The following is a 23,912-nucleotide window of genomic DNA, read 5'->3' on the forward strand; positions in this document are numbered from 1 at the left end:
AGTTTAGGATCAGCTTCTGAGCTCATATTCAGTGACAGAATTTGTGGGTGGCTTGTATGCTTGTACCTTGATTTTCTCCATATGATGGGAGAAATACCTAGCAGCTTCCATAGTTCTGACTTTGATGCTATCCCAGCACACTTTGCTTTCTGTTTTCTCACCAGGAGACAGAACATCTTGTCAAATGGAGATAGCTATGCTGGTTTGTTTACCTCCATTGGGGGTGGGTAAAAACTGCAGAGTTGGGAGATTCAGCAGGAACAGCAGACACAACCACCTTCCTCCATGATAACCAACATGGAAATAATCTTGACCCCATAGATGAGTGACTGCATCATGCAAAGTGCCTGGAAATCCTTGGCTAAGCAACAACACAAAGGTAGCATAGAAGCATTCCTGCTGTTCACTCAGAACTGCCCCCTGTGAGTTTATCTGTTTTTTTTTTCAAAAAGCAGAGGCAGCATTGTGTGGTGCCAGAGAATTTACCCAGACAATTCCACAAGAATAGAGGCAATTGCACTAGGAATTGCATGGCCAATATTTATATTCCAGAAAGAGATGAGGAGAGACCTTAGCAGTGCTCCCCATCCCTGCCTCTTCCTGTATCCTGAGCTTCTATATAGTGGTGGCTGTTTATTTGACACAATCCAGAAAATGTAAACAGTTAGTTTAAAATTAGATAGAAAACCTCTAGGGGAATGATGAAATAGAAACATCTTAGATGGCTGTGCTTATGATGTATGTTCACTTAGTAAAGGAGGAACAAGGAAGAATGCAGTGGCTTGTTTATCACTCATTAAGCGTATGTGAATGACTTGATGAAGTTACATGAGCATGATGTGCCACTTGCCAGTGGTCTGCAGAGACTGCGCACTCCACTGTGCCACGAAACCAGTTATTTTCATCAAAGGAGCATGTTGCGCTTGCATTATGCGGTCTATGAAAGCTGTACTTCTGTATTGTGGTGGCTTGGCCTCAGCTAACAGCCAAACTCCCACCCAGCTGCTTGCTCACTCCCTCCCCCAGCAGGACAAGGGGAGAAAATAGGAAGAACAAGAACAAGAAAGCTCATGGGCTGAGATACAGACAGGGGGATCACTTACCGATTGCTGTCACGGACAGAACAGACTTGACATGAGACCCCACCTGGAGTACTGCATTTGAGTCTGAGGCCCATAAGAAGGACATGGACCTGTTGGAATGAGTCTAGAGGAGGGCCATAAAGATAATGAGAAGGCTGGAGCACCTCTCCTATGAGGACAGGCTGAGGCAGTTGGGGTTGTTCAACTTGCAGAAGAGAAAGCTCTGGAAAGACCTTACAGCAGCCTTCTGGTAATTAAAGGGGCCAACAAGAAAGCTGGAGAGGGGCATTTTACAAGGGCATGTAAGTGATAGGACAAGGGGGAATGGCTTTTAATGTGAAGAGGGTGGATTTAGTTTAGATATAAGACAGAAATTCTTTACTGTGGAGGTGGTGAGACACTGGAACAGGTTGCCCAGAGAAGTTGTGGATGCCCCAAAGGAAAAGTACAAGAAGAAATGAGCAGCAGAGAGAAATCACTACATGCTGACCATAACCTCCCATCCCCTCCCATCCTCCCTGTGCTGCCTGGGCAGGATAGAGGAGTCTGAAATGAGGGAGTGAAGCTGAGCCTGAGCAAGAGGGTGTGAAAGGTATTGTTTTAATGTTTTTGCGTCTTTTGTTTCCCACTACCCAAATTATAGTTACATTTTTATTTTAATTGGCAATAAATTAACTTTCCAAAGTCACAGAATCATAGAATCATAGAATGGTTTGAATTGGAAGAGACCTTAAAGATCATCTAGCTCCAACCCCACTGCCGTGGGCAGGGACACCTTGCACCAGACCAGGTTGCCCAAAGCCCCATCCAACCACCATGATTTCCTTGTCATGATGTATCATGCTCATGTCTTGGCTGGTGCTTCAGCTGTAAGATCTTTGTGGTAAGGGGAAGTTGTCCTGATCAGTGTAATGCAGAGAAGGGATTTGCAGTTCACAACTTAAGACTTCTAGAGGATGCAGCATTATAAGGAAGAGATGAATCCAAACTCCTGTCACTCTGCATCCCTTTATACAGACACTGGGATCTACCACATTGGTCCCAAAGACCTCGTCACCTTTAACTGCCAATTCATAAGAAGAGAAACGCAAATGTAGTTTCTAAACTGAATGCACATGGAAAAGCAACACTCGCAAAAAAAAAAGACAGCCTGCCAGGCTGTGGCTGTACAGGTAATGAGGGAAGTGAACCTGGCTCCTTTGGAATTCCCTTATGCGCTTCTCCCCGCCCAAACCCCACAAATGCAATGGCGTGTTAGTGGCAAGGAAACAGTAAATCACATTTTTTCCACCCTGAGCTACAAGCTGCGGCAATCAGACCCATGGGAATTCAGACTTCTTCTCCAGCTCAGCTGGAAGGATTAATGCAACAGACTTGAGGGGGTTCCGCTTCAAATCCCAGCTCCCTTGCCTCCCTAATTACTTCCATGTGTATTTGTGCAAGGCTGCATGTTGTCGGGGGTCTGCAGGTGGCATAGTGACCTTTGGGCTATAGGTGGGTTTTCCATGCCTCACCATATGTTACATGAATGAGCCAAGCAGTTAGAAGGCAATTGTAAGCATCCACAGCCAAGCAATCTCTCTCTGCACAGTGACTGATGGATTCTGTTTCTCTACCCTCACTTTTCCCTTTATGCTTTCTCCAGCTGTGAAAGAAGAAGGAATTTCTGGCCTTAGTTTATAATGTTTAATTAAAAAGAAAAACCTTCATGCAAAGATAGCTTGTTTCCACAGCTTTGATGTTGGTGCCTGTGGGAAAGAGATGAGTTGGAAGTGCATTCTGGGTAACAAAATGTAAATGAGCAACTTCAAGCATTCTTGTGACTTCCTCAAATCTCAACATCAGTACAGCCAGATCAATATATTTTCCCAGTGAATTCTGCTGTGCTCAGTGTGCTTGTGCTGCTGATTGTACTGCTTTCTCCAGCTCCCTTAGGCGGCCTTTCCAAAAGTCTCCTCAGATATTTTTTAGCTTGTTCTCAGTGAGGCAGCTGCATTGTTGTGTGAGTGCTCTACAGGGAGTGTTGTGTCTGCAGAAAAAAGAAGCAGCAGTGGGTGCAAAAAACTGCCCATCAGTGCTCCTAGGGAGCACCCTGCCACTGGGGCAGAGCCTAGCTTTGCAACAGCTTCTAATGGTTCCTTACTTTGAATGTAATTGGGTAGTGCAACAGAAATTCCTCTTTGTTTTTTGCCCTTTATCTTCTTGGTGGGGGTTTCTGACAGAAAAAAAGAAAATGAGATCATGTCCGGTACTTTAGAGAATATGGAAAACCTGTCAAGGGCTTTTGGGGCAAAGGAAGTGGCTGAAAAGAATGGCTCACCTCAGAAGTTTGGAGTGCTGGCTACTGGTTCAGTGGGATAATTCACATCCACCACTCAGGGTATGTATGTCCTGCCTTATATTTCAGGCAGCCTGGAATAGAAAACATACTAATGTATGTTTTTCAGCAATTTCTTCAAACATGTTCTGCTAAGATTTCTGATCTAATTTCACAGGATTTCTTTTTTCACACTTTTGTTAAACTCACCTAAGATGTGTTATACACTGAAAACAGATGTATAAAGGCTGTATAAAGGGAATAGATTCACTGGCTTTGAATCTTCCTAGAACGAATATTTGCCCCTGGCTCTTGCCTTCTTCCTGCTGTTAGATTGTCACCAGGAGGGATAAGGCTGAATGAGAAGTCACTGCCCACTGTGGCAGCAGAGACTAGCCTCAGTGGGCATTGCCACAGGAGACTTGGCTCAAATGCCCTGCTGTCTGAATGACCATGTGGAGGAAGCCTTCTGGGATGGGTTGTGCTAGGGAGGACTAGTTTTGTTTATTGGTCTTTGCAGCCCTCATGGCTACCCAGCTGCATAGCCCAGGATTGAAATTCCTGTATGTGTCACTGGTCCTTCGGTGTATCTCTAAATGCTCACGACTATACAGAGCTCTCTTCAGGCAAGTCACGATCCTTCCAGATCTTGTGGCAGTGTTTTCAAGTCCTGTCACAGTTGTGCTGTCTCTGATCTTTTACCAGGTTTTTCTTGTGAACCACCAGAAAGTCTACCGAAGATGTGCTGCCTGACATGCTATTCTCCATCTGTGCCCCAAAGCAAAAGGGAGTCAGGATCTCTGTTTGGCCTTTTCCACTGCTCCTCCAGCACATCTCTGCCTGGGCCTGTTGGACAGGGCACCCTCTCTGGCTTTCCACTGTCTCACAGAATCACAGAACTGTCGGGGTTGGAAGGGACCTCTGGAGATCATCTAGTCCAGCCCCCTGCTAAAGCAGGTTCTCCTAGAACAGGTTGCAGAATTGTGTCCTGGCAGGTTTTGAATGTCTCCAGAGAAGGAGACTCCACAACCTCTCTGGGCAGCCTGTCCCAGTGCTCTGGCACCCTCAGGGTAAAGAAGTTTTTCCTCATATTCAGATGGAATTTCTTGTGTTGCAGTTTGTGCCCGTTGCCCCTTGTCTGGTCACTGGGCACCACTGGACGGAGCCTGGTCCCATCCTCTTGTCTCCCGCTCCTAAGATATTTGTATACATTGATAAGGTAAGGTGGCCTGCATGGTGGCAGAGGTTGTTCCCAGTCTCCGCTGGGTAAGAGAAGATGAGGCATGCGAGAGGTGTCTGAATAGATGTCAGGAGTGTCCAGCAATTTCTGACAACCTCAACTCACTGCTTGGTGCACTGTCTTAGAGGAGGATTCCCAAACAAGTCTGTGCTGGCTATGATGGCAATCATAGGTGCAGCATCTGTGGCTGTACCTATCTGCCAGCAAGATGGTTCTCATCTCCTCCTTGTAGCTGCGTTCTTTTGGGCAAGTCAGGCAGGAAATCTCCCTTTGACATGGCATGCAACCTAGGACAGATGTAACTGATCAGTGGGCCCCATAAATGGAGGCACTGACAACTTTTCTGTGGTATAAAGGAAAAATCTTCATGTATGAAGATGAAGATGGCTGAAGTGATTCAGAGCCCTCCAGGCAAGGTGCTGTGGTTTCTGCAGTGGTGGCTTACAGAAGTGCTTTAGCTAGTGTGGTTTGTCCAGACTGCATGTGATGGTACTGTGCATAGGGAAAATGGTATGAGTCAAGGTCACACAAGCTTTCTTCCCTAGAACCCCAGCTGAGGCACGCCCCAGCTTTCCCTAAGGGCTCAACAGTGGGGACAGTCAGAAAACTGGCCCAAAAAGCACTGTCAAGGCACTGTAATGGTCTGTTTGATACAGACCCCAGTCACTGGTGCTCTTTGTTCTGCAGGGTGTCAAGACTCCCCTCTCCTCTCACAAACCAGAAGGGACCCCCATTGATTCCCTGATTGTGTTTGTGGATAGGCTGAATCGGAGGGAACATATGCAGAGGACAGTGTCTGAGTAGATTAAGGCCATTTCAATCCATTTGTTTTCAAATATACCATGTTTGGTTTGGGCCATGTGGAGTTTGTTTGATAAAGGAAGAACCATACTAATTGAATTCTCTGGGTCAATGGCAGTTCACCGGGGGGGGGGTGGGTGGGGGGGGGGTGGGGGGTGGGGGTGGTGGTGGTGGTGTGGGGGGGGGTGGGCCAGGGCAAGGACTCTGCTATTAGGCAGGAAACTGCAAGAGTGTGGCTTTTCATCCTGGCAAAACTCACAGGTCCTGGTCCCTTGTGAGCCTCACTTGACAGTGGGAAGTCCACTGCCTAAGAAACTCACTGCATTGTAAAGATTTTTGCTTGATGCAGGAAGATAAATTGAGCTCAGGATGTGTTTCTGAGTTGCTAGTCCAATTTGTTGGCTGTGAGGGAAGGACAAAAGCTAGCTGAAGAAAACTGCTTCACTGTTTCAGAGCCAGTCCCTTCTCCTTGCAAACCTTATCAAAAGGAGCTTGGTGAGCAGCAGCACCTCCCCTTCCAGACTCCCTAGGCACAAGGGCTCTGTATCCCTGTGCTAATTGTAGAGAGAGTGAGCCAGCGAATGGAAAAAATTAGGCAAATATGGAAGATAGAAAACGGAATGAATGTCTCTACCGCAGACTGGAGATGGGACCACTATGACTAGAAGCAAGAGACGATGCAAATAATTATTAAAAAAAAAATCAATGAGAATAGCAGCTTTCATTTATCTGCTGGAAATTGCCACAGGCTATGTTCAAGGGCAAAATCTATAGCTCTGTATGTACATTCTAGTGGGAATATTCCATCTGCCCCAGTAACCTCTCTTAATAGTCCCCACTGGCTTCAGGAGAGGCTGGCAACATTGACTGAGCACGACTCTCATCTGATGTAATTGCCCTACAAATGGTAGGCGAGTGGAGGAGCAACGGGGAGTCCCTAATTACTTCCACAGAATATAAATCCATGATGGCTTTGACAGCTTCTGGAATTGAGAGCAGCATCCCACTGCCTGGCACACCTCATATCAGAGAACAGTTCACTGTAGTCCCACTTCCATCACCACCACCATCAGCTCTCTGGGAGGAAAGGGAGAAGCAGGAACATGTGAACAGTGTGACACTTGATGGAGAAATTGCCTATTAGCTACAGCAGGGCTGGCCTTGCAGATCCCGAGGCTCTGACACTACCTGAATTTCTGTGAATAGTTATGCCTTTGCTCCTTGGTCTGTGATTTGTGCTCTGTACCTAATACTCCTGTGAAAGACACAGCCTTACATGTGTAGAGAGGATGTCTTGTTATTGTAACGTCACATTAGAATGTGAAGAATTTGGTCCCCCATTCAGTGGGGACTCATCCTCATTAAAGTGGTGCATTCAATTAATCTTCAGGACAAATCCTGGAAGATGGCAAGTCATAAGTCTGTACTCCTTTTCCTCCTCCATAATTGCCCTTTATAGTGATCCCGCTAAAGGAAGCAAGCTTTAATGAACATGCCTGATTGATGAGGAAACCCATTGTGAACAGAAAAACAACACTTCCTCCTGCCTACTCTGAGAGCTGTTCCATCTTCCTCAGGTATGTAGGTATATATTCCAGCACAAATATACAGGTAGGGGTAAATTGCTTTGGTGTAGTTTCATCTTGTGTTAAAGTAATATGTTATGACAAAACATTTGTATCACCTGATGGTGTCTGAAAGGTGTTGAGGCAGAACTGCAATATGTGCAGCAAATGTTGGTGTAGACATGGCCCAGTAGCTATCATGATGAAAGATAGTGGACATTGTGGTGCTTGCCGTTTGGAGAGCACTTCAGTGCAGTCTTGAAGAGCAGTAGTTGTTTCCAGGTGATAGGATTAGTGGCGTCTGGAATCCAAGATCAGGGTGCTACAGGAAGAGGGTCTCGCTATTGTTCGGAATAATACAAACAGGAATGCCTGGGTCATCCGGGTATTTAACCAGCTTTTCCTACAATAAAGGATTATTGCTAATTTCACTGACCCAAATTAAACTAAACCACTGAATTCATGCAGCCTCTTGAATATGTATATATGTCTATAAACCTCATTCTGAATCTCACAGTTTGGATGCATCTGTAATGTAGTGGAGTTACTTTAGTCTTTACTGAAATGCAGCTTCCTTTGAGTGAATCACGGTAGGCTGGCAAAGCAGTGTTAAATGACACTCTGGCAGGAAGTAGAAAGGATAATATTTCAATGAAGGAGAATTGCAGGAAGTCAGTAGAATGTCTGTTATCTTAGCTGGAGCTGGCATTTGGCCTGGTTACTAAAGATAACACCTTTTTTTTCCTTCAAGACTTGTCACTAGCTGCTTTATGACCACGTATCTTGATTTACATCTCACTCAGAACACCTCCAGCTGCAGAGCATCATCAGTGCCTGGGGGTAACTCAAGGCTTCTGAACAGCATAGACAAAGTCCAATTTTTCAGCCCCCAAAATGAGGGACTGCTGCAAGACTGCTTTTTCCAGCAGGCAAGAGAAGAGTAGTGGGAAGGGGTGCAATTGTAACTGTGGGCTGAAGAGGAGAGCACCGGGGGACTGGACTTGCTATGACTACTGCTGCCAGACACCTGAGAGAGATCAGGTAAGTGACTGCTGCATCTGTTCCGAATAACCCTGACTCCTTCCTGAGCAGCAGCAGCCACAGCCAGCCTGCCCTTCCACAGCTCCCGCAGAGACTAAGGCAGCACGCTGTCCCTGAGCACACTGCTGGCCAAGGCAGCTCTCCGTTTTCATTATTTCTGTGACTGGCATCACACTGAAGTTGTGAATTCTCATCTGGCATAGAAGAAGAAAATCACATCTGACTCATAGGAATTGTTGAGATCTGGATTTATTTTCCAAGGCCTAGTCAGTGCTGGCAGTTGCTTAATTTCCAGGGCCTAACGGGACCGCTGTCCCAAAAAGATAAGTGCAAAATGTGCACAATGATCAGTTGGATGCTTCTGATATTTTTTTCAGGAAGAGGAAATAGTTAATTTTAGAAATTGTTGATTATGGATGGAGGTGTACTTTGTGAATTGCACACTGCCTGTCATGCTGAGCACTAAGGAAATACCACTCTGGCTTCATAAATGGTTGATGGGGTTACCAAGGGAAGTTACTTGTCAAGGGACATGTATTTACACTACATCTTGAAAAGCAGAAAGGTTATATCTCCAGCTGATATTCTTGTAAATCAATTTATGACTGAGTCCCTGCTGCCTTTGACAGGCTGCAATGTGAGCTTACAACTTCTCTTGGTGTCTGAGGAAAGTTGCTTTATTTCTACCACAAAGATTTCTTGTGATCTTGATAGCAGCTCATCTTGGGTGCCTGATTCCAAAGGGTTTAGAACTAGACATTTTGCTGCTTTGGTATTTTTGTTCACACTCCTCTTCAACACTTGTTTCCTAGTTTCCTTGAACTTCTCTTTCTCTGTGCTGCCAAAATGTCATGTGTGCGCCTGGAAGGCATTCCAGCTTCCAGTTGCAGAAGTGGGTCACTCCTCATACACTTACATTTACAGTCTTTTGCAGATGCCCAGGCTCTAAGCACAGGACTAGGAGAACCTAAGAAGTGTTGTCATAGCCTGTTGCTTTCAAAGATTCACAGTATTGCCAGCCATAATTAACTCTTATATTTGTTCTCTATGACTTCTACAAAAAGAGCTCTTGTAATGATTGCCCAGCTAAGGATGAATTATTAATTTGAGATGCTGAAGGAGATTTGTGTCAGAGCCCAGTTTTGGATGGGTGACTTGCACAGAGCTTAAAAGCATCTCTAGCTCATCGCCCTGCCTCATTCTGTATTCTGTGCCATTTCTCTCACTGCCTCAGGGCAGAATGTTTCAGAAAGTTGGAGTGGGAATATTTTTATTCATCCTGTTACATGAAGTTAATCTCATGTAGCAAAGCAGCTGTGTAATGTTTTGTATTAAATCTCATGTCTTCCCTTGGGTGTGATTAAAATTCAGGTGAAGGGTTTTTTTAATTTTATTTTATTTCCCCACTCCCAATGCTCTCAAGGGGCCATTAGGCTTCATTCTTAATAGCTTGCCATCCTCTTGCCTCTGCCGGTCCTGCTGCACACGCAACTGCACTTCTCTGACTGGTGAAGGGTGAAGGCTTTTTAGTGACTTGTGCACATGCTGCACATTATTGAAGCCATTTCTAGCTCAGGTGAAGGGACGACTGTGCTCCCTGGCGCATTGAATAAAGCCTTGGTTGGCAAATTCTGTATTTGCCTGATTATAGCCCTGGAACACAGCAAGTCCCAATTGGAAGGAGACCAGTTCTTCTATCAATCCCCTGGGCTTCCCAAAACTATTGCTTCATTTCAGTGGCTGTTTCCAAGGAAGCCAGAGTTTCCATTCTCATCCTTTCTAACATGTCATTGCTTCTGCTTGCAACAGATGTATTTGCCCCCATTTTGTCAGGTTAAAGAGGAAAAACCCTTCTGTCTGACTTTGACCCTTCTTTCCCTGCTCTGCTTTGTGTCTTTATCTGTAAAACTGAAATAAGATCGCCTGGAAGACAACATAGAAAGCTGATAGTGACTGAGGGAGGGAGGGGTTTACCTCAGGGATCCTTGGGGGAAAGTAAAGAATTTGAGTCAAAGTCCTGCAGAGAACACAACAGGGCTGGAGGCAGTGTGAGAAAACGTGCCTAGAGAAAAGGAGATGAAAGCAGGAGAGAGGCTGTGGACATGTACTGAGAAAGAGGAAGATGGAAATGTACAGACTGGATTGCAGACTGCACAGAAGAAGCTAACCTGAAGACTTGCACTGCTTCTGCACCTCTACTGGAGTGATTAAAACTGTCTTAAAAGCGGTGCTGCCGAAGTAGTTAGGGCAAACCCCTGTTCCCCTTTAAACTCCTTAGTCTTGACTCAGCCGTACATTTCATGAATTCAGAGAAGTCCAGTTAACATTTTCTTTTTAATGTCTTTTAACTTTCACAACCACTTCTGCAATTTGTTATCACAGCCAAGATCACAAGAGCTAAAACATGGCATGGAAGGCTGTGCAAAGTTGCTTGGTTACAAGAGGGAAGAGCAGAAAGCTTCAGAGCCTTTGCCAGGCTTCCCATATTTCTCAGATTTCAAGGGTTTGCTGGATTCAACCTTCTAGTAGACTGGAAGAGTGTCTTGGGGATCTTTCAGACAGAATCTAGATTCTGGATCCTTCTCTGATGGCAGCTTAGAAAAACAGGAAACAAGGAGATGCTGCTTTTCTCTTGCTTTGTAAGCTTTTGTGATGTGTGTACAATATGTTAATCTCAGTAGGTGGCTAAGGGCTACTTAGCTAAGAGAATGTGTCCTTGGCATTATTTCACTGAAATCAGTCTAGTAAAACCAGGGGTGGGGTTGGCTCCAACCTTTAATAAATTCACAGTTTATCTCTTCCTGATAGGAAACAGCAGCTGGTAACACAATGGTGTTTAATATATTCACAGCAGGAATCAGTCAGATAAGGGACTCACATAGTTCCAACCTGTGTTCCACAGTGGCCTACAAGAATCCATATTTTTCATCTGTAAAATAACCATATTTGTACAACAGTCATTCTGACTAATGAGTGTCCAGCCAGTGAAGGGGTTTTCATCTTCAGGTAAAGAAGCATCATGCCTGAATTAGCTGATAGGGGTGCAATCATGTGGTTTGATCACAGTTTAGAAGCCCTAAATTCTAATCCTGATGCCCACCTGATGAAATCCCTGCATATTCCTGGCATTCATTTGCTCTCACTTGTAAAAGTGGGAGGCTGATTAATTAGTGCCTGGTGAAGGGTTCACAAGGACCATTCATTTTATTCCTACATTTTAAAAAACAACTGATCTTAACATAGCACCAAGTCTGCCTCAATCCCACTGTGCAGCATTCAGCAATTTCACAGCTCCTATACCCAGCATGGATGCTCTATTCACTTACAAGTTCCCTTTTGCTGACAGAAGAGCAGGGCTGCCTCATGCACACATGCATAGAAGGATTCCTGAGACTGAGGAAAAAGAAGCAAAACTTGTGCAGTTTTATTTCTGCCCTGGCTGTGTGCGTGCTTGGAAGGGGGATGAATGGCGAGTGAAAAGACGTCTGCAGAAAAGTACTATGTTACAGAAAGTAACATAACTGAGAAAAAACAGAGAAGCTTCTGGGAACAAAAGAAAGCTGAGTACTTTTTGACACTTATCCCAATGAGGTTATAGTAGCATCACCATCCAATCGTTACTTCATGGACTTGTTAGGATAGGACATCTCCACCTGTCACTGGAGATCGGTCCACATCTTAAAAGTTACACCCTGCAAATTCACACTGAATTTGATCATGAAAAATTCTGGGTTCATTTGTGATGTCCAGCGACCTTTACACCACGCAAACTGAGGGTCAGTGATAATGCTGCAAGTCATTGACACTGTTGTTGCATTTTACAGCTTTCTTGTGGTCATTTTACACAGCCATGAGTATTTATCCTGGTGTTTAGGTAGTAGACAGTCCAACTTTCTGGATTTAATAAAATTCTATTTTATGTGATACCAGGAAAAACTTTAGATCCTTCCATGCCAAAGGTCATAATTCCAGAAATCTCCCAGCTGACCTAGTAGTGCCCATGTAAACCAACTTCTGCAGAATGGGGAATAGTTTTGCCATAGGACACCATGTTACCACCTTTCACCTAAGGGCCCAGTGGGATGACTGATTCGGAGTTCTGATGATGTGCTGTTTTGTTTTTCTCCTTAACCATGTTACATGTGCTTCAGAAGAATTTGCTTGGATGGCACCTTCTCCCAGGTTCAAGGGGAGCTATCACCACTTTTCTGGTTAGGGATCCCTTTCTACATATAGACATTAGAATCCTTTGCTTCAGTTGCCTCTCTGGAGGGAGTCATCTGGGGAGAAGGGAAGCAGTGAAATAATTTGATGAATGGTATCAATGTACATCCCCCAGGAGGCTTCCATATGTTTTTAGCAGATGTTTAACAAGTTATGGCAACACAACTGGCTGTGTTGAAACAAATTGCAGGGTGACCATCTAACTGTTGTCAGAAGTGAAGTTTTCAACACTTCCATCTGCCCCCTGGCAGTTATGGCTTTTCTCTGTAGATATCTGTGAACTACATAACATATCTTTGTCAGAAAAATAATAACTTATAACTGTCCAATAAAGTGTTATTTAATTAGAACACCTCAAGGAACAGTAAACCCTGAAGCTATGTTTGTTAGCTTTCTTTTTTTTTTTTAAGGAGAGAGGTGCTTTATAAAATCTTAGGAGAACGAAAATACCTTCAGGATTTTAGTACCAGCTGGAGTTTTAAAAATTCGTTTGAGCCTCCTCCCTTTGTATTACAAAAGGAACGCAAATGCAAATGCCTAGAGGCATCAAAACATAGATGTTTGGATGAGTAAAGCACCTCTCTGGGATCCAGGATCTCCTAGCTGATGTCATGTAGCTGCCACAGACCTCCAGTACTCCTTCAGCATTCATTTTTTATGCCTCAACTTCCTATTTGTAAATGCGGGTAACTGTTCCTCTGTATTTGTCTCTCTTGTATTTAAATGTGTAGGGGAAAGGGACTGGGCGGTTCCTGGTACAATGGGGGCCTCCATTTTGCTTGTCCTTAGTGCAAATTATTAAAAAGATTGTGGAAAACAAGGTTTGTTTCCATATAGGGTTCAAGAAGTACAGAAAAAGCTCACCTGCAAATTTCAGAAGAAATATGAACGTTGAGAACTTTCTCAAAGGGTGTGCAGTTAGAAATCTTGAGGGTTTGGCATAAGCTCCGTTTTAGGAAACTTAAAAAAGCAAACAGCCAACAGGATATTTTCTGTTTCTGATTTTTTTTTTCAGTTCAATAATATACAGTTTTACCTGTTGTTAGCAGTGGAGATGGCTACCATTTTAAATATGTTCATTTTGCTTTAAAATTATTCCTTCAATGCTGAATATTAAAATTGTTACAACGAATTCTCTTAATTGAGATTTTTCTGGGCAGAGTCCAAGGGTTCATTCAATTGTTGTTTCTGCAATTTTGGTTTTAGACACCACTGCCAGTTCTTTTGTGTAATCTTGCAAGTTCAAAGACGAGGAAGGAGGGAGGTGGGCAGGAAAGCAGTTAGGAAAATTATGTCTATTTGAGTATCCCAATGAGCATGAAGTGTTGTTCATGGATTGGATAATCTCAATAGGTGCATGTCTTTTGCCCTAGAAGCCTGCTTCCCATATTGTGGTCTGTGGGTCTGAGAGACATTGAGAAGTTGAGGTCAGATGTGAAAGAATGACAAAAACATGCTTTTTCACTTCAGAAAAACATACATGTATGTTACCATGTGATCAAATAAATATGAAAACAAAGTTGGGAAAAATAAATGTGTAAACAAATATTCAAAATGCAGCTTAGCTCTTGATTAAAAAAAAAATAGTATTACCATGGCAAAGCTGTATGAGGGGCTGTGATATTTTTTTCTCCAAAATGTCAGTTGTTGCTTGCATGAAAATGATTGGGAAATGCTGATATTGACAAAGAAACCAACTCATAAATGATTTAGCTTCAGTTTTCCCAACTGAGCCTGGGAAAGCAAAAGTGGGTTGAAAAATACACTGGCAAGTTTTTAATTATGATTTTAATAATGAAGCTTGAACAAGCTTCTCACTATCAGTGCATCAACTGCCCCCTCTCATGCTGTTTTCCCAGGCCTGATGGAGGGGCCCCGGGAAAGCAAGTCTGATGCAGATGAGAGAGCATACTGATCAGTGTAACTTCGGTTAGCACTACAAGTGATTGACATTTTGGAAAAACAAGATTGCTTACCTTGCTGTCTTTGTCCAGGAGCAGGTGATAAGGTTCAGACAGTCAGTTTGTCATCTTAAGCTCTTTGTGGCTAAGACCTTGTTTGTTTTGTGCTCTCAGAAGTGCCACTCAGTCTCATAGCAGAGTTAGTAACATGGTGTGATTTCTACTGAGCACAGATTGCTCCAGGAATGTGCCTTGGTTAGCTGGAAACAGTCTGATACTCAGGTTCCAGCACACAGATGCCAGAGAGTTTCCTTCTGCCCATCTGCCTAGACAATGAGTTGTGCTGTGTGCCAGTCCAGTGCTAGGAACCACAGCCAAGCTGGACTGTAGTTGGATTCCTGCTTTATCCACCTTCACCTTAAATTGGGAAAGATGTTAGTAGAACTGAGAGAAAATAATAAGAAAGGAAAGGGAGCAGTCTGAAGGCAAAGGAAGTGGGAGGAGAGGTGGGGAGGCCAGGGAAGGAAGCAATAGGGAAACTGTGAAGTTGAGAACTGAGATGTGAAACACAGACAGGAAAGGGTTCCTAACTAATGGGTTAGCTGTATGGAGTGAAATTCAATTATCTCACAATCCATACAGTTACACTGGTGAGGAACCTGCCCCAATTTGTTCACGGCTTCCCAACATTGTAGTTTCTGCTTCTGAAAACTCAAGCCTACCAGAATTGTAATGGAGAGACTATTTGGATTATGATAAATAAGATGTAACTTTTAAGGGACAGTTGGAGGGCTGCAGCTCTAGGCACTTCTGAAAAGGAAAAAGTAGCTTTAGTGTTATGGGCTAAACCATGGAACTATTTCCTTGTTCTGATTTCAGTTTTGTGATGTATTTTTCAGAAATGAAGTAAAAAAGCCCTCTCACAAGTTTATCTATCATAAAATTGGTTTTAATCAAGGTTGTTATGCTTTAAGTTCATAGAGGATATACTATATCCTTTACACATAACAAAGAATGTAAATCCCAGCTTTAAATGCAAAACTCAGTTCAGTGCTGGCTGGGATTCACAAAGCTGTTCCTTCATGACAGTGAAAGCACTATAAACTCGGGAAGCTAATTTTCAATAGCGGCCCCTTAAATTGCACAGTTGAGCATGTAAGAGCACTATTGTGTCTATGCGAGCATGTGGAAGATTTGAAAGCTGGGGTCACATATAGTTGACTTTTGTTCATTTACAAAACAGTTTCATAGAATCAGGATGGAAAACAGAAAACACATATAAGTCTTAGGGTACATTGCCCTGTACTTTTTTCCAAAATATTAGAATAATGTCGTCACTGGAAGGGGGTGGGGGTGGGGCAGTTGTAAAAATGCCAAGTGTCCCTGATAGGGACGGTGTCTTATCTATAGAATCTGGAGCTGTTTAAAACTGTGGTGTTTTGGGCAGGACTAAGACCACTGAGTTTCCTAGAAACCGTCCGCATAAGATCTGTGCATTAGGCCACAAAACAGGGGTAGGAGTTGGGCAGCTAGGCATATACACATTTTTGTGTTCTGTTCACCAGGTACACAGCAAAATTGCTTGGCATGTGGGGTCCTGAAATGGTCCTGTGACAGTGCAGGGGTAAATGTGTGAGATTGTTACAGGGGATTGCGGAGAGAGAACCAACAGAGCCCAGTTTGACAGGTCTGCAGAGCACAAATGTAATCTCCGCCTGCAAGAACCATGATCTGCTGCTCAAGGGGTATGACAAGCCAGTCTGCTGGAAAATAGCACTCTGAGTCCTTTGCAAAGGAATCAAATGAGGAACATGACTATTACCTCGTGTCAAACTGTGTCTAATAAAGAAATGGAAATCCCCTACTCTGCCACAAAGACCAAGGAGAGGTAGGATCATGCTGTGACACAAATAAATGAATAGTGAAAGAGAAATGGAAAAACATGGGCACAAACATTACAAGAAAATATCAGACCTTGAAATGATTGCCTGTCTTAAGCAATAGACTATAACAAAACATATATTACAAATACAATCTGGTTGTGTAATCTAGTTTTGCTGTTACACAGAAATAGATTTGGGACCATAACTGTTAAATTCTATGTCTATCTCCCTATTTTTATATCAGGTTAGGAAAAAAAAGAAAGCCAACACCAACAAATATCTGCACCTGGGGAGCCTTATAACTGTTCATTACCAGATACATGAGGCATTAGCAGAGATTTAAAGAGAGACGCTAGCACAACTTTTCTCCTTTGTGCTGCACCGTTAGACATTCCTGTTGTCTCTTGTTCTTCTAATAAGCTTTGGGGGTCCAGATCTGCACCCCTCATCTTGCAGAGCATCGTGAAATAAACAGGACTTCTTATCAGCACAAGGACACATCTGCATAGGGCTACTTGCAGGATCTGGCCCTTGTAGGATTGCTCTCTCAGTTGTTATATGTGAGTACAACGCCCGATGTACTAACCCATGCCCTTGCTCCTGAGCTAATGATTGTAACTGAGAGTAACAGCCTTACATCTGCACACTTTTTCCTCCCTCAATTTCTTTCCCTCCAACCCAGCAAGTACTTTTTTGGGCATCAGGATTAGTGAAGTGGGGGTTCCATAGGGGTTAGCTGAGTTGAACCCCCTCTGTAGAGTACCTGGTGTCTGTTGAAGGCTGTTGGACTTGGGATACAGCTGTCCTATGTGCAAGAGGCATTGAAGAGATAACCTCTTCTACGAAGTTACCTATTTTTCTGAAGTTTGTAGTTGTCAAACAGTTAAAATTGTTTAACTGGATCAGAAGTTATTGGCACGCACAGAGACGTATTTCCCTAGGAAACCGGACTTAGGAGGGTTGGCTTTTCCCGTGTCACAAATATGGGATCTTCATTCGCTTTGGCACACGTTTTTGAAAGCCTTTTTCTCCGACAGATCTTTGCATGCGTTTAGGCAGCTGGTACCTTAAGGCAGCTGCCACTAAGGTACCGGTCACAAGTGACCTCCCACCTTCCCGGTTTCTTTTTCTTTTGCACCCCGGGGATCGCCCCGGCGCCTCAGCAGCCCGTGGGGTGTTAGGGGGGCACCCCGCAGGCGGGGAGCCGGCAGCGCCCCTTCCCTCGGTGCCTCCTGCACGCCGGGCGGGCTCAGGCCTCATCGCCGGCGCGGGGGTCCCAGGCTGGCCGCCCCGGGACAGCCCTCCTCGGGCTGCCGCACCCCCGAAACGGCCGAGCCTCCGCGGCGGCACGCCGAGCGAGGAACCCGTGCCCAGGCTGCCTGCGGCGGCGCCGGCCCAGCCACCCGGGAGCTTCCCCGGCGAGGGCCGGGGCAGGCGGCGACGCGGGAGGCGCGGGGGGCGGCGGACCCCGGGCAGGGGCGCGCCCAGGCGCCGGGGCCGGGCCGAGCCGAGGCGGGCGGGGCTGCGCTGAGCCGGGCCGGGCCGGGCCGGGCCGGGCCGGGCCGGGCCGGGCCGGGCGGGGGCGGGGAAGGGGGCACGGCCGGGAGGTGGAGCCGGCTGCGCTGGCGGCTCGGGCGCTCCGCGGCTGCCGGGCACGGGGCGCGCACGGCAGTGGGAGCCCAGCGCCGCCGGGAGCCGCCCGCCCGCCCGCTCGGTCTGTCCCCGGGGAGCCGCCGCCGCGGGAGCCTGCTGCGGTCGCCGGCAGGTAACAGGCCGAGGTTCGCTTCTCGGTGCCCCGGCAGCGCGGCAGCCTTTCCTTGGGCAGCCCTGCCGAAGGTCCCGTTCCCCCGCCAGGGGTGCCGGCTCCGGCTTGGCACGGCGCCGCCCTCCCGGTGCCTTGGGGCGAGCGGGTATGCCGGCTGGGTTCACCCCCGGGAGGGGGCTCGCCGCCCCCGCCGCCGCGTTGTCTCACGGGGGGTGCGGGAGCGCCGCGGCTCCGCGTGGTGCTGGGAGTGCGAATCTGCCGGGGCTGAGGTGCCAGCCCGCCTGACAGCGGCTGCCGGGTCGCTCCCCGGCAAGAGGGCTGGCGGGGACGCGCCCCCGCAGTCCGAGCCAGCAGAACTCGCTCCGCTGGTAGCACGTCTCCGGGATCGGGCCCCGGGGAGCCTCTCGTGGTCGGTGCTCGGGTGGCTCAGAGCTTGCCCTCGGTTTTTCTGCCTTTTATAAACCCACCCCGCACCCCGGGAGCCCTCATACTGTAAAGGCAAGTGGAGGAGCCGCGGGGTGCCCGGGGCTGTGCCTGGGAGCGCTCCGCCTTATGTTTGTAGCGTTTCGGGGTGTGCCACCCACCTCTCCCCCCGCGCCCCGAAGTTTGGATGAGGAAGGTGGGAGAGCAGCCCATGCTTCTGACTTTGGTCCGGTAGGAATTTTCTCTTTCGCACTTGGCTGATAGGGAAACTGCAGTCCTGCCACCCTGGGCCAGTCCCCGCTTTCTAATCGAGATTTACAGCTGCAACAACACGTTAGTGAGGTACCAGCCCACAGAGATGTGTGGGTTTTATAAACTCTGCAGCTGGGCACTTAAAAGTTTTATCATAACTTTTGTATTGAAATGTTCTAGTGAGTGAGCAAACAGCATTTCCAGATGCATTGTACTTGGGTGGTTTTCTGTGAAGTCTGAGAATAGTAATTTCCTTTTTTTCTTTAGCACTTCTCTCAGCAGTTACTAAGCTCAGCCTGATTACTGCCTGTATTTCTATAGTAAAAGAAGATCTGAACACAATTAATAGATTCTAGGCACGTATTTCACTGAATAGCCAGTGGCTACCAAAGCTACTTGGGCAGAAGCGTGTTGGAGATGGCTCTGTGCCTGGCTGGGAATATGTAGCAAACTGTGAGTGCAGGCTCGCCCTGGATTTTTATTAGTGGGTTAAAAGTGTGTAGAGTTATTAAAGAGTTGTCTTAATTCAACAGGGTGTATCCAAGTGTCTGATGGATTCTACCAGTCAAGCACCTATTTTGGTATTTAGTGCTTTTGTGAACGAGCAGCAGTTGTTCTGTCTCAGAAGTGTACAAATTGAGAGCACGATAGCAAAGTCAATGGGAGAAATAGGCACGTTCTGGATCTTTTTCATAGTTTGGGGGGAATCTTTCAAATTTGACTGTAGCGTAATGTGCAGATGTGCTTCATTATCATCTGCTTTTGCTGAAGTGTTTGTGTAGTATGTTAAAATGATTCAAATGTTTGACCCTCCCTAGAAGGCAGTTAATGTTTCTGTATTTGTTGTGGCTGAGGTACAGCTTTTGTTGGCTTAAGCTAAAATATCATGCAATACAGTTGCCATGAATTTAAGCATAGCAGGGTGAGAGGAAGAAAGGAAGAGCTTGAACTTTTCTGAGATGTTGCAGACTGCCAGCAAAACCAAGGTAAAATTTCTACTGATTGTCCCACCCTTTCTGCAAAGCAGACCTTTGCCACAAAGGGCTTAGCCACCTGAGTCGTGGGTTTCGACCTGCGAGGGATGCAGGGACACCCTCGGGGCAGGGCTGGATGGAGATGGACCACCCGTTCAGATCCCCTGGGTGACGGGGAGCCGGGGGTGCGCGCGGGGGCTGCCCGGGCCGGGCCAGGGGGGCGAGGGCTCGGTGGGTGATGCTGGCAGTTTCCACGAGGGGGCTTTCTTGCCGTGCGGTGTCAGCCTGGCTCCAGCCCGGCTTCTGTAGCGCCGGCCGCCCCTCCGCTTGCCTCGCAGGTACCGGAGGAGCAAAATGAACTTGGGGGTGGCTTTCGCGCACAGGGTAAGTATTTCAGATTTCCTTTGTAAATTATGGGGAAATCCCTTTATTCCCCCTGAGGTGTAAGGGTAAGACATCCTGGGAAGAACACCAGTCTTCCGTTTCCAGGCTTGCTTAAAACTTAGAACGGATCCCAGCAACTTGATTTACCCACAGTGGAAATGAAGAAGAGGAGGCTGAGTGTGTTTTTTCACAAGAGAAGTGGTCTGAGTGTTTGCATCCTCTCCTCAGCTGATGGCAACGAATGACTGTATCTTGGTGTGATCTCATTTTTGGCTGCTTTAACATGTATTCTACTTCTCAGGGTGGGGCTGGGCAAAAGGGGAACGGGAATCATTGTGTGTGTATGAAAATGCTGAGCTATCCTTAAGTCCTTTGCCAAGTTGCCTGTGTATTGTTTAATTCAAATAATTTCATGCATGCAGCCTTGCAGGTCTGTTTTAAAAGGCAGAAACTGTATCTGTAACCAGGAATAATATTGCAGTTCATAAAACATGAGAAACATCTGTTACTGTGACTTCAATTTGTTCCTGTCTCCTTGGAATAACCAAGCTGACAGCTCAGACAGTCAGGTTTAATGTCCTGTGCTAAACCTTTGGTCCTGTGTCCCATGGCTAATTGTGACTCACAGAATCAATAAACCCAGCTCCTGCTCTGCTGCAGCAGCTCAACGGGGGAGCAGGAAGGGCTTCAAGCCACCTCACTGTGTGGAGCTAGTCCACACCAGCAGACAATGGTGGACAGATTGGGGTTTCTGTAAAACTAGGTCTACCGTGTGCGTTTGTTGTTTTCAGCACAACAGAGCTGGCTGGAATCTTGGTGTTCTCTGGGCATTAGTGCTGAGCAAGTGGGAGGGAGGGTCTGCACTGCTGTAGGGGTAGTATTTTCCCTCTTAACACCTTTTATCTTGCCTTAATCTATCCCAGGTTGAATACTGTAGGCAGTTGAAGTAAAGCCATCTCATGCTTTGATGTGTGTTTATTGGCTCTAGCATCTTGTTCTCCTGTCCTCTTTTTTTTTTTTTTTTTTTTTTTTATTTTCTTTTTCAGTTAGGATGCTCTCTTCCCACTCCACCTCCCTGGACAAAAAGAATTAAAGCACAGGAGGCAAAAAGTTAATTAAGTGACTGTATTTTTGTGAATAGGTTTTCTTACTTTGCCTCTGCCTTTCTTGCTGCCTTCTGTAAGGTCCCTTCATAATTAAAATATTATGACTATCCTTATGGTAGCCCTCCACTTGTGGCAAGGATCCTAATTTGACGTCAGTACAAAAACACTAGTTTCTGGCATAAGGGCAGATGACATTTCATCAGCTAGTGCATACCCTTTTTTTTTTTTAAAAAAAAGTGCTAAGACCATATGGGCAGATAATGAGTTTAAGCTGATAAACAGCTTACAGATTTGCCCAAATAAAGGACTTTCTTCCTAGAAAACATGTTTTCCTTTAAAATAAATAATGCAGTTCCTGTGTTTTTATTTAATTATCTTGAGCCCTGTCTGTTCTCACCAGGCTGCAGGAAAACAGACACCACTGCTCTGGGAACAGAAGCTACTGGATTTATGAGACCGTGGGTCTTAGATGAGGAAGGACTTGAAAAGAGAAGTTCAGATGCTACAAAATTGAGGCTTAAGGTATCTAAATAAGCAGATGGTGGTCCAACTTGTATTCGGAGACTTTTGTGAGGTAGTGCATAGTTCTTGACATCTTGAAGATGAGTCATTGCATGAGGTGGTAGTAGGTCCAAGGTCTGTTTGAGAGCTATAATAAAAACAGATAAATATCTATACTCCTTGCTAATCCTGTAAGGCTAAGGCTGCAGATGCAGTCCTTGTTTGGGGGTGTTGTTGCAAGATAATCCCTACTTTTGCTTTTTCAAGAGTTTGTGACTAATGTTAGCATGATTATTTTGTTTGTTTGTTTAGCTTAAACTGACTTACCAATGAAATGCAAGGGACAGATTTTTGGATCCATTTTGCTTGTATTTTTTGAGAGAAAAGCACAAGTAGTACAGTGAGGGTTGGAAAGTAACTTGCTTTCAGAAGTGGCGGTCTTTAGTTTTCACTTTAAAATAGTGACTCAAAACCAAAACCAAGTAGTGCATTTGCATGAAAGGACAAAGCCTGTGTATTTCTCCCCCAAGATGAATAGGAATGAGCTGTTTGAGATATGAAATCGCTCATTCCCTTTTAAGTTTTTTATTAGGAGTTCTCTCTCCCCCCCTCTTTTTTTTTTTTTTTTTTTTTTTTTTTTTTTCTTAGGAATGATTGTTAATCTTAAATGGAAGTAGCAAATGAAGGAAGAAAAGTCATTCCAGACATTTCTGTTCTTCCCAAAGATGCTTATTCCTTTTAAAACTTCCTTAAATGTTTTGTGTTGTCCCCTCCTGTCCCATCACTTCTCAGCACTGGGAAGACTACTGGACTTTAATTGTATTTCATATGAACATATGTTCCAGATGTCTAGAGCTTTGCTTTCCAATGGTCGCTGCTATCTCATTTGTAATTGATGTGACAGCTGCGTTGCATTTGGTCCTACTATTGCTCATGACTGCACAGTTCAGCATTCCCCTTGTGTCTGTTCCTTCCCCTACACCATTTCTTATTTTCTTTTCATGGCTCTTACAGTCTTGAGTTTCAAAAATGGTGCATGAGTTATCCTATCCCATAGTTCCAGAGGATTCAGGTGAATTCAGTGCCCACCAATTAGTTGATGGAACATATTTTTTTTTTTCCTTCCTCTTCCACCTCTCTAATGTCTTGCCTTGGAGTGTTTAGTAGCTGCTTTGCTGTTTATCGTTTCTGCATTGGTAAAGGTCTGTCATGCGCTGATTTAGTATAAATTGTCTGAGACTGAAAAAAAGTGGCTATAGGAAAGTGTTGTGTTGATCTTCTTTTGTTAACCACACCAGCAGTAAACCAGTTCGTCAGTGTGTTTTTATTCATTTTTGCACAGAAAAGATTTAAAGAAACAAATGATAAAAATATTTTACTCTTACAAAATGACCCCAAATGGGATTTGCTTCTGCACCTCTGCGACCTCCTGTTCTCTATTAATGGGCTTGAAGTATTTCCATTTTCCCAGAGTTTGTAAGAAGCAACGTGTACTCTTCCAGGGCAGCGGAGCTGTGCTGGAGGTGCTGTACTTCTTTGGTCTTCCTCAGGCTAGAGGGAGAGAGGCTCGGTATCCTGGTGAGTTGTATATGTGTGACTTTTCCCCCCATCTGAATTGCCTCTGCACATTTTTTGATACAAGAAGCTTTGGATGACCACATGCCTAATGTGAATGCTTCATATTTGGTGGGCTAATACACAGTGCATATTACATGACAGTTGAGGGTATTCATGTGGTGTCAGTTTACCAAATTCAGTCAAAAGAAAACCAAAACCAGTATCTTGTCATTGTCCTTGGAGATGGTGGAAGTGGGGTTTTGACTATCGCAGGATTTTAGTACGAGTCTTGTTCTGCGCAGCATTCCTCCTGTCTGTGTAGTCCCTCCAACAAGGATTCCAAGGATTAGTGAGTCCCTGGGGGTTCTTGTCCTTTGGGGCTTCTTTTGGCATCAGGATGTTCCCTTTGCTATATACTTACTAAATAAACCTGGTCTAAAATGGAAGTTTCCAACTACTTGAGAAATAAATTGTAAGGTCACTGTAGAAGAGTGAGTTCTTAAACCCAAATGAAGTTCACATTTTTTTAGAACAGTGTATCACTTCAGGAAGAAACAGAGGATGCTTTTGACTAAATGAACAGTGCTGATACAGAATCTCATCCATGTGCCTGGTTTTGTGAATATTAAAGGGGCTGCATGAATTTGTGGATTAGGGCTTAGGTCTGAGTTTGCTCTGCTCAGCTGTTGATTGACTGTGTTGAATTCATCTCTGTTCCTGCCCTTCCGTCTCCCTCATTTAGTTGGTGCATAGCCATGTTAGAGAGGGACTTTCTTGGAGTGTCTGTGGTGGCTAGTGCGATCTGGAGTCTGCCCTAGTTAGTCTTCTGGAAGCAGTATAGCCAGTATCCTCTTTACTTCTGACATCTGTGAAGTTAGTGTCAGGACAAAATCTTA

At 45.2% G+C, this 23,912-nt stretch overlaps 1 protein-coding gene across 9 annotated transcripts in view; it reads left to right on the forward strand.

Moving 5' to 3' along the window:
• Positions 1–23,912, forward strand: part of TSPAN18 (tetraspanin 18) — a 172,439-nt gene that overhangs the window by 30,772 nt on the left and 117,755 nt on the right. The window contains exon 1 of one of the 9 annotated variants that reach the window (XM_080396770.1): positions 5,625–8,046. The exons of 1 other annotated variant lie outside the window; for it this stretch is intronic. The gene's annotated coding sequence lies outside the window, so the exon portion shown is untranslated. Of the gene's footprint in view, positions 1–5,624; positions 8,047–8,081; positions 17,142–17,605; positions 17,833–23,912 lie in introns of those variants that run through there. 7 more of the 9 variants (XM_080396763.1, XM_080396765.1, XM_080396762.1 and 4 more) reach the window with 7 other exon arrangements.

This window comes from Falco punctatus, assembly GCF_963210335.1.
Source record: "Falco punctatus genome assembly, chromosome: 7".
NCBI classification, from domain to species: Eukaryota; Metazoa; Chordata; class Aves; order Falconiformes; family Falconidae; genus Falco; species Falco punctatus.